The following is a 13,718-nucleotide window of genomic DNA, read 5'->3' on the forward strand; positions in this document are numbered from 1 at the left end:
CTATATCTCAGGAGATTTGATCCCATTCACAGTGGGAGTCCACAACAATTGTACTGGTGCAATTGGCAAGACAAAACATTAGTTGAACATTGGAAGCAGCATCCTTCTTATGTAATGGATTTAATAGGGTGAAATTTGGCTTCACTAGAATTATTTCTATTGCTATTTTATTGACATACCTGATTACTCTTTCTGCTTTTCTTCTCTGCATTCTTTTGCTGTTTGGGTGATTCTCCCAGCTTTCCTAAATTTCTTAATTTTTTATTGTCGCTGTTAGCCGTTCTCAAATATTCAAATTGGAAAATACATATAATATGGAAGCTATTTACAGCAACAGTATATTTTCCAAATAAGAACCATTACTTTTATTTTTTGTTGAGGCCAGCTCGAATCAATTCAAGGATTGAAGTGTGCTGTGTATTTTGATCTTGCATATGCTTTATTCATTTCAGGGGTGTTAAACATGAGGTTTACCTGACTGTAGATTTAGCTTCCAAAGTACATTATTGATCTAGTGAAGATGATGAGGACTTGACTCACGGCTGCAGCATCAACATGGGGGGGGGGGGGCAGAATCAGAGTTTAAATTTGAGCACAATTCTTTGTAAACTTGCTGTTATATGTGTATGTCTATAAGTTTCTTATTGCACTGAAAATGCATGACAGCTACACAAAATTGTAATATATTCTGGAAGTTTCTCCATTCCATTTCCACTATGTAAAACTTCTGATTTCATTTGCTATTCTGTCTATTAATGATAAATGTTGATTTCCCCCTCCCCCCAAGTTTCTGTATCTTCACCTTCATTCGTCTGCTTTTTCTGCACTCTATGCTTGCTTGTTCATTGTGAAAGAACTAGTCATTGCTAAAGTCCTGCTATTTCTCAATGATAGATCTGTTTACCCAGACTGGATCTACACTGCCATATAATACAGTTTGAACTGCATTATATAGCCAGTTTTGAACTATAAAATGCAATTCAATAGTATAGGTATAGAAATACCCATCAATTTCACTCAATACTCTTAACAAATGTTGCATTTCCGAACCTCTTAAGGCTCTGCAAGAAAATACGTAGCTTGCCTGAAGCATTCATATATTTGAGAGGTTTACAGAACATTTCTAAGAAATAAAGTTCATACTGCATAAAATATACAATACATATATTTTTAAAATGTGAAATGGTGAAACACATTTTAGTCAATGTGGGAATGCTACCTGTTATGTAAATTGTACAAAATATATTAATTTATGAAAAATTCATAAAATAAATGTGCACATATTTCAATATGGTAGGAAAAAAAACAAACGTTTACAACCCTACATGAAACAAGGATGGGAAGATAAGGCGCATGATATGTGAAGAAACATCCCTAACATAATATCAATCTGCATGGTGTTCACACATTGCATTGTATGCATGTTGACTCTGTTCAGATTTTATGATACTCTTTGAATCTCAGTTAATTTCCGATTGGTAGACAGATAGCCTTAGGGTCACCATAACTCAGAAACGACTTTAAGACCCATGGTAGTAGCACAAGAGTCCCATTAAATTCAGAGTATGAATTCTGGCTGAGATTGGAGGCATCTTACCTTTTCAAGCCAGAATCACCCCAACCAAGTACAAATGAAAGCACTGGGAAATTTGTCTGCCCATCTTCCCAAGAGATTTGCAGGATTTTTCACTGACAACACTGATGGAATCATTCCAGAAGTTGAGAGTGACTTTGTAGACAGATGTATAACAGAGTTGGGAGAGCAATAGCTTTATAAAACAAGCCTCTTGATATTCCTACAAATGTCCCAATCTTCAAATGTTCTCTGCTTCATGTGAAAAAATGCTGCACTCACAGAGCTCGGATAGTGTTGTATTTTGATGGTGATGTTGACTTTTGTAGAGAGGGGTCTGCAAAAGTAGTGAAAATGGTCAACATTTTCTAAAGTTACATTGAGCTTTATTTCATTGCAGAGGGATTATTTGGTGCTTGGTAGTAGAGCACTTTGATTTTCTCCATGTTCGGTGAGAGGCCATACTTTTCATTTGCTTCTGCAAAGGTATTTAAAGTGACTTATAGGTCTTCTTCTGAGTGAGCAGAAACTACATTATCATCAGCATACTGAAGTTCAGTAACAGACATTTTTGTGATCTTGGTTTTGGCTTTCAGCTTGCTGAGGTTAAATAGCTTACCATCTGTCCAATAAGTGATTTATACACTGGTAGAAAGCTTCCCACCAACAAGGTGCAAAGTCATAGCTATGAAGATGGAAAATAAGGTTGGGGCAATAACACATCCCTGTTTGACACCAGTAAATGAAACACTTTGGGAGCCACTGCCATCAGACTATTGCCATCATGTTATCATGAGGGAGCCGCATGATGTTCATTTATCAGGGCATCCGATAAAGGATAGTCCAGATAACATTGTAATTCACTGTGTCAAATGCCTTTGCACAGTCAAGGAATGTGATATACAGAGGCTGATTTTGTTCCCTGCATTTTTCTTGGAGATGTCATGAAGTGAAGAACATATCCACTGTTCCTCAGGAGGGACGGTAGCCATTCTGGGATTCCGGGAGGATATCTTCTGAAAAAGATAGAAGAGATTTTCCCAGAGGAGGTTAAAATGGAGATACCATGATAGTTTCCACAGTCTGTTCTTTCCCTCTTTTTGAGAAAGGTGATGGTAGTGGTATCCTTGAAGTCTGCTGTGAACTTCTTGGTTACCCACACTTTTTCAATGAGCTGGTGAAGTTGTCCAACTCTGTATATTCTTCATTCTTGTTCAGGCAGTCCCTTCCAGAAGAAGAGGTAGTCTTCTTGTTTCTCCTGCTCTCTGGTATATTGATGTAAAAGTGCCCAAGTACCTTATAATAATGGCAATCCTGCATTCAGGATGTTCATTGTCTGTGTTATCCAAGAGTGTCTGTATGTTCCAGGTTCCAAAGTTTATTTGTCTTCTTTGATCACAAGGTGGAGATGCCTCTGGGTGCAGCAGGGATAATTATATTATTATGCATTTAGTTTTATGTGGGACCTGCCATGCAAAATTTGGAAGAGTGCACAATATGAAGGTGAACTGTGTTTTCATCCATATTTGCTCTAGGACGTTCAAATTAGGTGAGTATATTTTTTAAAAAAGAAGATGAAATTAATTTTCCCAAACACCCCAGAGTCAAGTATAATTTCATCACAAAGCTATTTTCTTTCTCAGAATCTAAAGCAAGATTTTATGTACAAGCAGTCAACAGATTGTTTTAATCTTAGACTGTAATTGCAGGTCAGGCAGAACTGTGCCAAGGCCAAAAAACTTGGTTTTCCAAATTCCCAGGGAATGTGAAGTGTTAGGAAATGATACAATAATAATGTGACATGTTGGAAGATAATGACCTTAGATAGAATTCATTTTTGCATTTAAAACATATGAATATCTAAAAATGTGTACAATAAAAATTGCTCATTTTACAAGTAGGTACATTAAGAATTCAAAAAGATAATTGCAAAAGTACAAAAACACAATGTATAGAAAAATGTACCCTCCAGCCACACATTAAGAAACATGTGTACACTTGTGTACATTACAAAAATGTCAATGAAAAATGCTTACACATTTCCAAATAAGCATCGAAAACTGTCTTGCAAAGTGATATAAAGGCAGGATGGTGAGGCGTGCCAATTCTGAAGAAAAGGTAGAGAATAAATTAAAAGGAAGGACAAAAGTAAAAAGAATAGGAGGCAAGAAGGAGGACACAATGTCACAAAACTTATTGTAAAGATTAATATTATCCCTTGGGTATTTGCTACACATAGCTCCTAGTCTGAGAATGGAAGAAAAAGCTCATATTCTCAACAACACTACACAAATTATACTATAAATGATAGTGTCAGTGTGAACCCCAATGAAAATCAGTCTTCAGAGTAGGCTTATTTGATCTAAAAAAAATAGTTCAAAACTCATTTCGGATGTAAGGGGCACTGGTGGTTCAATTCAGAATTGAATTCTGATATTTTTCCCAAAAAAAAATCCATAAATTTCCAAAACTTTTGAAACTTTGTAATAGCGTCATTAATGGCAAAAAAAAAAAAAAAAAAAAAAGCACTGGCACTGGGGAAACTTCAGGGGCTCTTCCACTCCTGACCGGGGAACTCTTACACTCCAGGCCTGCCTCTGCTGTCAATGCATGGCCTGGTTACCGCTTCCTCCTCCTGAAACGTAATTCAGATTATCAAAGTAGAGGTAAAGGTTGGCAGAAGCTGAGGCTAACAACAGGAGATCACCCCGCTACACTGGATTCAAACTATTTTCTCTCCCTCCTTTCTCCCTTTCTCTCTTTCTCTCTGCAAAAGAAGGCTCCGAGGCAAAAGGCTCTCCTCCTGAATGGCTGAGGAGTGCTGTTTGAATACTCCTTGTTGTATCGATTTCTCTAAATGGTCCTGAAGCAAACACAGGCACCTTCCCAAACAGCCTTCTTTTCAGCCTTCCAGAAAGGAAGGTAATGAATTGGGGAGTGTGGGTTGATTCAGGGAAGGGTAGGAGTAAAGAAGGCTTTCCCGTGGATTTCCAGGACCAGGTTGGTGATTCGCAGGAGGAAGGGAGCTTTTGCTTTGAAATAGAAGAGATCAGAAGACAAGGAGAGGTTGTTTGGGGGAAGCAGGAGGGAGGCAAGACCTAAGCCAAATCAATCGTGTGGGAGAAAACTATTTTTTGAAAAACTGCATTGCATGAGTCTACTGCATTATACAGTCAGTGGAGACTCATAGAAGGCAGCTAAATGTAGATGCAACCTCTTTCCCTAGGCATCTCATTCTCTACAGACATCCTGTATATATTGCCCATGCAGCCTAGGATACTGAGAGAGACCATGGGGGGAACCCATGGGGGGACCTTTGGCTGAGTCACACCCTCTCAGCCCCAGTGGAAGGCAAAAGCTAACCCCTCTCTGGACAAACCCAGCCAAGAACCCCCACCCCCACCCCCCACAAGAGGCAGGCAGGACTTAAAGGCACAGAAAAAGCTCCCAACCAAACCAATCAACTAGAAGGGAGCGTGTAGTGTACACCGCAAATGAGATCACTGTGCTGGCTTTTGTATTTGATCACATCTCAGACACTTCTCAAGTGTCTAGGACTGTGTGATATATCAGGTAATAATACATGCAGGTCCAAATAGAGTGGCCTTTTGCAGCTGACAGGTGTTAATTTTGTCAGCACCCGATTGTTTTTAAGTGCAGGCCAAAGTCTTTAGGCACTGCACCCAGTGTGCTAATCACCACTTGGACCACCTTTACTGGCTTATGCCAGAGTTTTTGGAGTTCTATCTTTAAATCCTCATATCATGTAAGCAATATCATGTAAGCAAACAGCACCCCACCTTAACCCATCCAAAACCCCATTGAGATTGAATTACAGCCCACGAGCGTGGGTTTTCTAGGGGAAGAGAGAGAGAGAGAGAGAGGCACAGGGAAAGCTGTGTTAACAGCCCCCAGGGCTCCACTTCGGAGGGTGACAAAGGAGACATGGCTCGGGACAGGAGGAGGAGGAACAAGAGGGAGATACGTTTGGACAAGTAAGCTGGGCCAGAACCGTATAGGGCTTTATATGCCAAGACCAGTACTTTCAATTGTGCTTGGAACTAGACCGGCAGCCAGTGGAGCTGGCATAATGGAGGGTGGTATGCTCCCTATGTGCTGCTCTGGTGATTAATCTGGCTGCTGCCTGTTGGACTAGTTAAAGTTTCCAAACAGTCATCAAAGGCAACCCCACGTAGAGTGCATTGCAGTAATCTATTTGGGGTGCAACAAGAGCGTGGACCATCATGGCCAGATCAGACTTCCCAAGGTACGGGTGCAGTTGGTGCACTAGTTTTAACACTGGGCAAAATATTGTCCATCCTATTACTTTCCCAAATCAGCACAAAAATCTACCTTATACAAGGTTAGACTATTTCATCATCAAGTTCAGTATTCTGATTTGCAAGAACTCTCCATATTCTCAAAATGAGAGATTCTTTTCACATCATTATTTTCTTGACTAAAGATGCTCTGAAGAAGGATTGGAATCCACCATATGACAATTATCCACCATAATTTGCCAACAACGGTATCTAGTTCACTTTCCCCCTCCATCTTCAAGCACAAGAAACGAAATTTTAAAGATTTATTCCATAAAATATATGATTATCTGTGCAAAAAAATGCACAGGCATTTTTATCACAAAGATCTTTATGCAGAAATAAATTTGTCGGATGAAGGCCTGAAATGTTCCCCTTTCTTATCTCAAGGCACTTAACCATTCTCTCAGTGAGGTATTTCAATCCTTCAATATATTCTAAGAAAAGTTGATGAGTGTTCTTTCCATCATTACATGCCTCTCATAATGCACCCATACACACTTGTAACACTCTAGAGATAGTGAGGGAAACTTCAAACCACAGACAAATAAAACAACTCTATTACTAAGCAACCGAGAAGGTAAAGTGTATTGGATCCAAAACCTTCTGATATTTTAGTTTAATTGTATGTATGTGTGTGTGTGTGTGTGTGTGTGTGTGTGTGTATACACACACACACACACATACATACACACACACACACACACACTCTTAGTGAAATTAATATAACAGTGGGGTTGGGCAAATGAAATACATTTAAGAAACTTGGACATAGTTTGGTAGTCTGTTTTTTGATGGTCATGATGATCATGATGTGATCATAATATTTGGCTCCAAAGTTGGTTTTTTAAAAAAACCATTTCAAGTCTTTGAGAACCTGCATTGTGTATTGGTTTGAACAACTGCAATGCTAAAAATTCACAACTTACAGGAAAACATATTAAATGTGGGAAAAGTTCTTATTTGGGAGGTGTCCAAGTCTTCTTTCCCAACCGCTTCAAGTACATCCCTAGAAAAAGCAAAATGCAGTATTGGGAGTGAGCAAAAATTGAAGACCACTTATGTGAATGTGTTCTATTCCCTCTTTTTCCCCTCCCCTACTTTTGATATTTCAGAAACTTTGTGCCATGACTTTTGGATACCCACCCAATCCCATGGGAATGCCATTTTATCATGATGGAGTATCAATTCCAAGTGTGATGGCAAGTGGTATGCTGTAGTTTTCCATTGATCAGACCAAAAACAAAGTCTTCTAATTTTGCCCATACTACAAAAGGTCCTGTAAAAATAGGCTGGGAAAATCTTTTTTCTTCAACCTAAATTATTTTTATCATATTGCAGATAAATCCCAAGTAAAGTGAAAGAACCTATGGAAGACATTTTTAAAAGCTTGCATAAAGTGTTTTAAAAGTTTGAGAATGTTTTAAAATATAGTTGTCATGGGAGACGAGAGATATAGCGTACCTCAGAATTAGAAATAATAATTGTTAAAGCTTTTCCAGAAAAATAATGCTGCAGAGGAAATAGAGCAGAAAAGATGTTTATAGTGACCTGAAATTAAATGAAAAATATTACATGTTTCTTTTAATGAATGTTAGGCTTGCTTTAAGATAAAGGTTATTCTGTGACATTAGGATATGATAATTTCTAATTTGTTAGAAGCTATCCTGAAAAATGTTTTAGTATTGTTTTGATGCAAAGGTTATACTTACACGTGAATTTTGGTGCCCATTCATACCTGTCTATAAAGAAAAATTACAAATGCTGATATTCTTCCCTTCACCTTACCATCTCTTCCGACTTTCCTTTTCTTACTTTTGTTTTCTGTAACATTTATAAAAATGAAAACAAAAAGAATAAAAAGCACCACCTTTTTCATTTCTGTTCACAATTAACAATGAAATCCCTTGTTTGAATTACAGATTCTGCAAGATTCTTATTAATAATTATAAAGCAAGATAATAGAGGTGTGCAAAGTTTTGGATTTCTTTTTCCTATTGAAGTGATTTGTATGATTCACTAATACACATCTCCAAATTACTAATTGGAAAGGGACCTCTCTGAAGCAATACAAATCAAGAGTCCAAAACTTCTGGAGGGATTTGTAAAGATTTGTTGTTTTTGAGCTTTTTTTCAATGTAATATTCTCTGTTATCCATAATTATCTGGTGTTGGAAGGAGGTGGGGAAGGTATTGGCACCCCCAACAAAAATAAAACCTCTCTTGCTGCTGGTGCCGCTGTTGAGATGCAGGCACAACTTGGAGCCGCACAATCTGGGCTGGCAGCATTAAGGAGGATGCAGAGCTGGATTTGTCCCTTTAAACAATCAATGAGCTTATGTAGCATTTGCATGATGGGCCAGAGGGGTATTTTGAGATGGAGCCCCCCCCCCCCAAGCTCTCCTACATGTGGGCATATACCCACAGATGGGAGTGGGTGGGGGGTGGGATGAGGGATGTTCAGGTGATGAGGTTGCACCTCTGCCTCTGGAAGGCCTAGGTCCACCATCTGGGACCACTTCCAGGTGTTACTGGAGGATCCCATGCATGCAGTGTGCAAAATAAAAATCAGTAGGTACAAAGACATAATACATTTGTCTATGGCTGTAATGCAGATTCATCTTAAGGGGCACCATCCACTAAAGACTGTCATGATTCATCAGGCGGGGACTGGCCATGGCAGAAGCAGCAGCAAGACTCCTGCCAGTTCCCCTGCTGCTGGAATGGAAGGAAGAAGAGGCAGGTCACCCTAGAGCAGTGGGACATATCAACCAGGGACAAGGACTTAGTGGGTGGCAAGCTGCCCATTATGAGGTAGATCCCCCAGTCCCTGGGAGAGATGCTGGCTCTTGGCACCCAGCTCTTCCTGATAGTGGAGCAGGAAGGGTTTTGTCACTTGATGGTGCTGTTGGCTCCCAACTACAAAGTCCCCTCACATACAACCTTCTCAAGGATGATGGTGCCATCCTTGTATCGGGACTGCAGGGAATGTGTGGAGCAGTTGCTAGATAGTTCTGACTAGATGCCCATCAACTTTATCATAGACATTTGGTCCAGCCATGTTAGAGGCCATGTGTACCTCTCCCTCACTGATCATTGAGGGGAAAGAGAGGGCACCATGGTGACAGGGCATTACTTGGCACTGCTCCACATAGAAGTGATAGTCTCATCCATCCAGAACAGTCTCAACAGAGGTTTTTGTAAACCAGTACCTGGAGGAGCCAGTGGAGGGTCTATCTTGCAACCCATTGGACTACTGGGCATCCCAGAGTCAGATGTGGAAAGATCTGGTGGCAGTCGCCAGGAAACAACTCACTTGTCCACAGACCACCATGCTGAGTGAGAGGTTGTTTAGCATGGTGGAAGATGTTGTTACTCCTCACTGGACCATACTTGTCCCTGCCTAGGTGGAACAGCTGGTATTCCTCAAGACCAACCTCCCCACCCTCTCCCCAGGCTTCCTGGAGCTGGACTCTCACTGAATACTCTGTCAGAAAAAAATTATCCAGTGGCCGGCACTCTCTAACTGCACTTTTGCTGCAAAACCTCCACTCCACATATTTGAGAACTATTTCAATCTTATCAATTTGCCACAAATTCTCAAAATTGCATTCTTTGTCAAGACAGCCTTGATGTCTTTAGCATCACTATGGTCCCTTTTATTGACAGAACACTGTCAGAAAAACTTTATCAAGTGTCCTTTTAGGGATGGTAAAGATCTTTAAACTCTTAAGTGAAACTATCATAGGGTTTTCTAGGCATGATTTAATCAGAGAGGAGGTGACTTTGCCTTCCTCTGACCTGAGAGAGTGTGACCTGCCCACTGAGATTTCATGTCTGAGCAGGGATTTGAAATCTGATCTCCATAGTCTTAATTCAACAATCAAACCATTACAGCATGCAGGCCATCTGTCGCAACTCAGGATAGATTCACCTTGCTCAAGACACCACCACACACCAAGGCTGTAGGTTTTGTAGTTTATTGAAGAAAGAGCAAAATCAAAAACACAGAAGTAAAGTTGCAAAAGTTCAATGGACAAAACAATGCAAAGGCAAAGGTCCCAAGATCCAGAGGCAAATAGCATTGGTTAAACAAGAATCCATGGCAGCATGACAAAGTCCCCAAAAACTCAAGAACAAAACCAAAGTCCCAAAGAGCTAGAAGCTTTCTCCAAAAGCCGAGCTAATTTCAGAGAAGTTAACAGGGTATAAGCAACATTGCACTAACAACGGACAGACTTCAATCAGATCGTTAAATATGTTTTCCCAACATGAAAGCATTACGTTGATGTTTGTTGGCAAAGCGTGCACTTCGGCGAACTCTTAATTGCAAACGGTCTTCCCTAATCAAATCTCCATCTTCAAGGCCAGATCCTCATTATCCTGAGACTGATCTCCCTGGGAACCGAGAGGCCCTGAACTCCCAGAGGGGGCCGACTCCAACTCATCCACCTGCAGCTGTGAAGTTTCACTATCTTTATCTAAAACAACATTCCTTTCCCTGGGAAACAGAAATGCCGTCTCTTCTTCAGAATCAACACTGTCTGCCTCAATAACAGGAACAGGTTCAGAAATCTGTAACCCATCATCCTCCTCGTCCTGAAGAAACTCAAGCTCAGAAAGCTCAGGCTCGAAGTGAGCCACAATATCATCTATACGAGAAAATGTACAGTATCTCAATCCTATATACCTCCCATTCAGAAATAAGGATGACATGTATAGTTTACATCCATAAAGCAGAAATGAACGTATGCCCATTCTAAGACATTACATAGTCATTTATCCCCAGCCTGAATTGATATTGCTGAAGAGGAAAAGGAAGGCATTTGCCTGGCAATTTTGCAGGCCACTTTGTACAAATTCCCACTCCACCAATAATGCTGGCTTTTATGGGGGCTCCACATTTTTTTAAAAAAATCCACTACGCCTTTTCTAAACTACGTCTCAACTCTGGCATGTCAGTGAGCCCTCTGTAGGTCAGATCTACGAAATCCTAATTACCTGCCTGTTTCCTCTGACAGGATCAGCTTTTCAACAATTCTGCATATTGCTTATAAGTCTTATTGATATGAAAGTGATTTTAGTTAATCACATAGGCTTAAATTGGAAAGATTCTTAAAAATCAGTGGATTGACTGAATGTTCTAAAACTTGGCAGGCTTGCTACCCTACCCATGCTGTGTCACTGGGCCACAATTTAAGGGGATACCTCTTGTAGTTTTTTTTTAAATATTGTTAATAGGAAAACATTTTTAAAATTTCTAAAAATCAGTAAATGAATGAATCTTAGAGACCCTTTGCAAGATTGAGCCTTTGCTTATGTTGTCTTATTGTGCAGAAATTCAAGGGGATACCTCTTATAGTTTTTTTTTAAAAAAATGTTAAAACTTTTAAAATTCACAAAAATTAGTGGATGACTGAAACATTCTGAAGCTCAGAGTAATAAATGTTGCCTACAAGTTTGCCAAATTTCATATTGATAGCCAAAAAATGACAGAAAAATGAACCTGGTTTGGGTCTGGTTTGGCTCTGCTCTTTGAGAGAGGACGTTCAGGAGTGATTGTGTCCACCTCTCTGGCCATTTCTCCATTCCAGACATCAACCAGAGCTTTGAGAGAAAGAGATAGGAAAATCTCTAAGAGCCGTCAGGAATCCATCCAGATCCATAAGTCTCCTGGGGTGAAATATCTTAATCAGTTCCCCATCCCTGCGGAGGTTTGGAGTTTCAGCATGTCTAAATCAGGTAGTGATTGGTCCATGACAACAGCACTGTGACAAGTTCTTCTACATCACAATCACCATCATCCCATTCTACAGAGAAAACAAGATTCAAAGTGTGTCCAGCAGCATGGGTAGAACCAGATACCACTTGGGAATACCCATGGTTGTCATGGAGGCCACGAAGTCCCGAGCCACTCCCAACAGGGAAGTCTCAGCATGGACGTTGAAGTCTCCCAGCACTATTAGCCTCTGAGTCTCCCAACACCAACTCCAAGACCAACCCGGTTAGCTCAGGAAGGGATTTCATATATCTTTCCCTTGGCATATATATCTATCCCTTGCCACTCCCTCCATAATTTAAATCCTTTCTTGCATTTTTCAATTTGGTGCTACTATAGATCAGCAAATGCTCTAAAATGGTATGAGAAGGATTCCAATGAAAGCAAGGGAATTTGGTGGGAAAACCTTGTACATGTGGTTATAAATTGCCATCAATGAGAAGCACCTTTGAATTCAAGCCTAATATGTCATATTAATTTGTTTCTAATTTCTTTTTGGTGTTACCACTTGTCTGTTACAATTTTTCAGTTTCCCTCTGAAAAGGAATCAGACTTATTGGGTAGAAATAGTGAACTAAATATTCTGTGGGCACACATCTGAGAATTCACAGGATAGAATGATTCATAGTTAATGATTTCATTGCAAGAAAGAGTATATCTTTGCTCTTCTTCAGTTAGCTTTTCTTATTATATTTCCAAAAGCCTACTGTCTACATCAGTGGCCTGAACTGTGAGAGGTTACTGACAATAGAATTTCTGATACACTTGATTTTTTAAAGAAAAACATCTTAACTGATTGAGTGAAAAAGGCTTATGTTCTTATGATGTACTTTAGATAGCAGTTGCAGTCAGGGTTATTGATTTCTAAGACAAAATACATGCTAAACTGGAGTTAATAGGTATGATTAGTATAGCTTTTTAATTAAGATGCATGTTTAAAAGAAAGTATTTTGAGATAAGTAAAGGTTTTCAATGGACTGCAAGGGTAAGAACTAGGGACCTCTTCACATGACCCTTTTGGGCTGTGCCCTTGCATCGGCAATTGCTAGCGAAAGGAATGCAGGAAGGCTCGTGGTGCCTCATGTGTCCTTCCTCTTCTTCTCATCATACAGGGAATGAGACAGGGTGCTTTGGCAGCCCCCCTCCCCCTGCATCAAATGGCAGAAAGGGCAGCAACACAAGTGATGGTCCTTTCTGCCATCACAAAGCATAAAGGGGAGGAAAGTGCCGGTAGCTCCATCAGAGCTATCTAAACTACATTTTTCTCCCCATAGTGGAGGAGAAATTACCTTTTGGCACTTCCCCTCCACTTTGGGAGGAATGTGGGCAAGGCCTGCCGTGCATCGTGTGATGGAGCACAGGAGGCCCCATCCTAGCCATGCATAAAAGCAGCAAAACAAGGCAAAAATGCCCTGTGTGAAGAGGTGGTAAGAATGGACAAAATGTTAACATTAAAAGAGGTCATATGATAAAATTGTTTCTCAAGTGTATTATTTCAGGCAACAAATATTTAAAGAAGTAATAATTAGTTTATCTATCCAGAGAGTTTACCCAATATAGAAATTTTAGTAAAAAATCAACTTAAAAAGTGGGTTGACTTATCCACATGTCAGTGTGAGCATTAACTTGCATCAAAAAAAGAAGCCTCTCTTTCTCTGAGTAATGAAAGATACAAGCTTAGTCCATCACAGGAGAATCCAAAAGAAGCACCAACTGTCTCTACACTGCTGTAGTGCTGTTTATGGACTTTTTTGAATGCCTCGGCATCATTGTTGTTGTTGTTGTTGTTGTTGTTGTTGTTGTTGTTGTTATATTACACTTTATCTTTTCAAAGGGGACTCATGGAATTGGTAGTAGTGGCCAGAGTCAGCTAGTCCCCTGAGAGGGCATTAGTGCTTTCCCCTGTCCACTTTAACTTATCCACAGTTCATATCAAGGTCTATAATTTTGGCTCCAAGACCTGCCCTTAACTTATTTATGAGGTCGACTTATAGATGAATATATATATGGTAGATTAAGGAAAAGAATTTTCTTCTGGACATGCTAG

Source organism: Anolis sagrei, chromosome 4, assembly GCF_037176765.1.
Source record: "Anolis sagrei isolate rAnoSag1 chromosome 4, rAnoSag1.mat, whole genome shotgun sequence".
NCBI classification, from domain to species: domain Eukaryota; kingdom Metazoa; phylum Chordata; class Lepidosauria; order Squamata; family Dactyloidae; genus Anolis; species Anolis sagrei.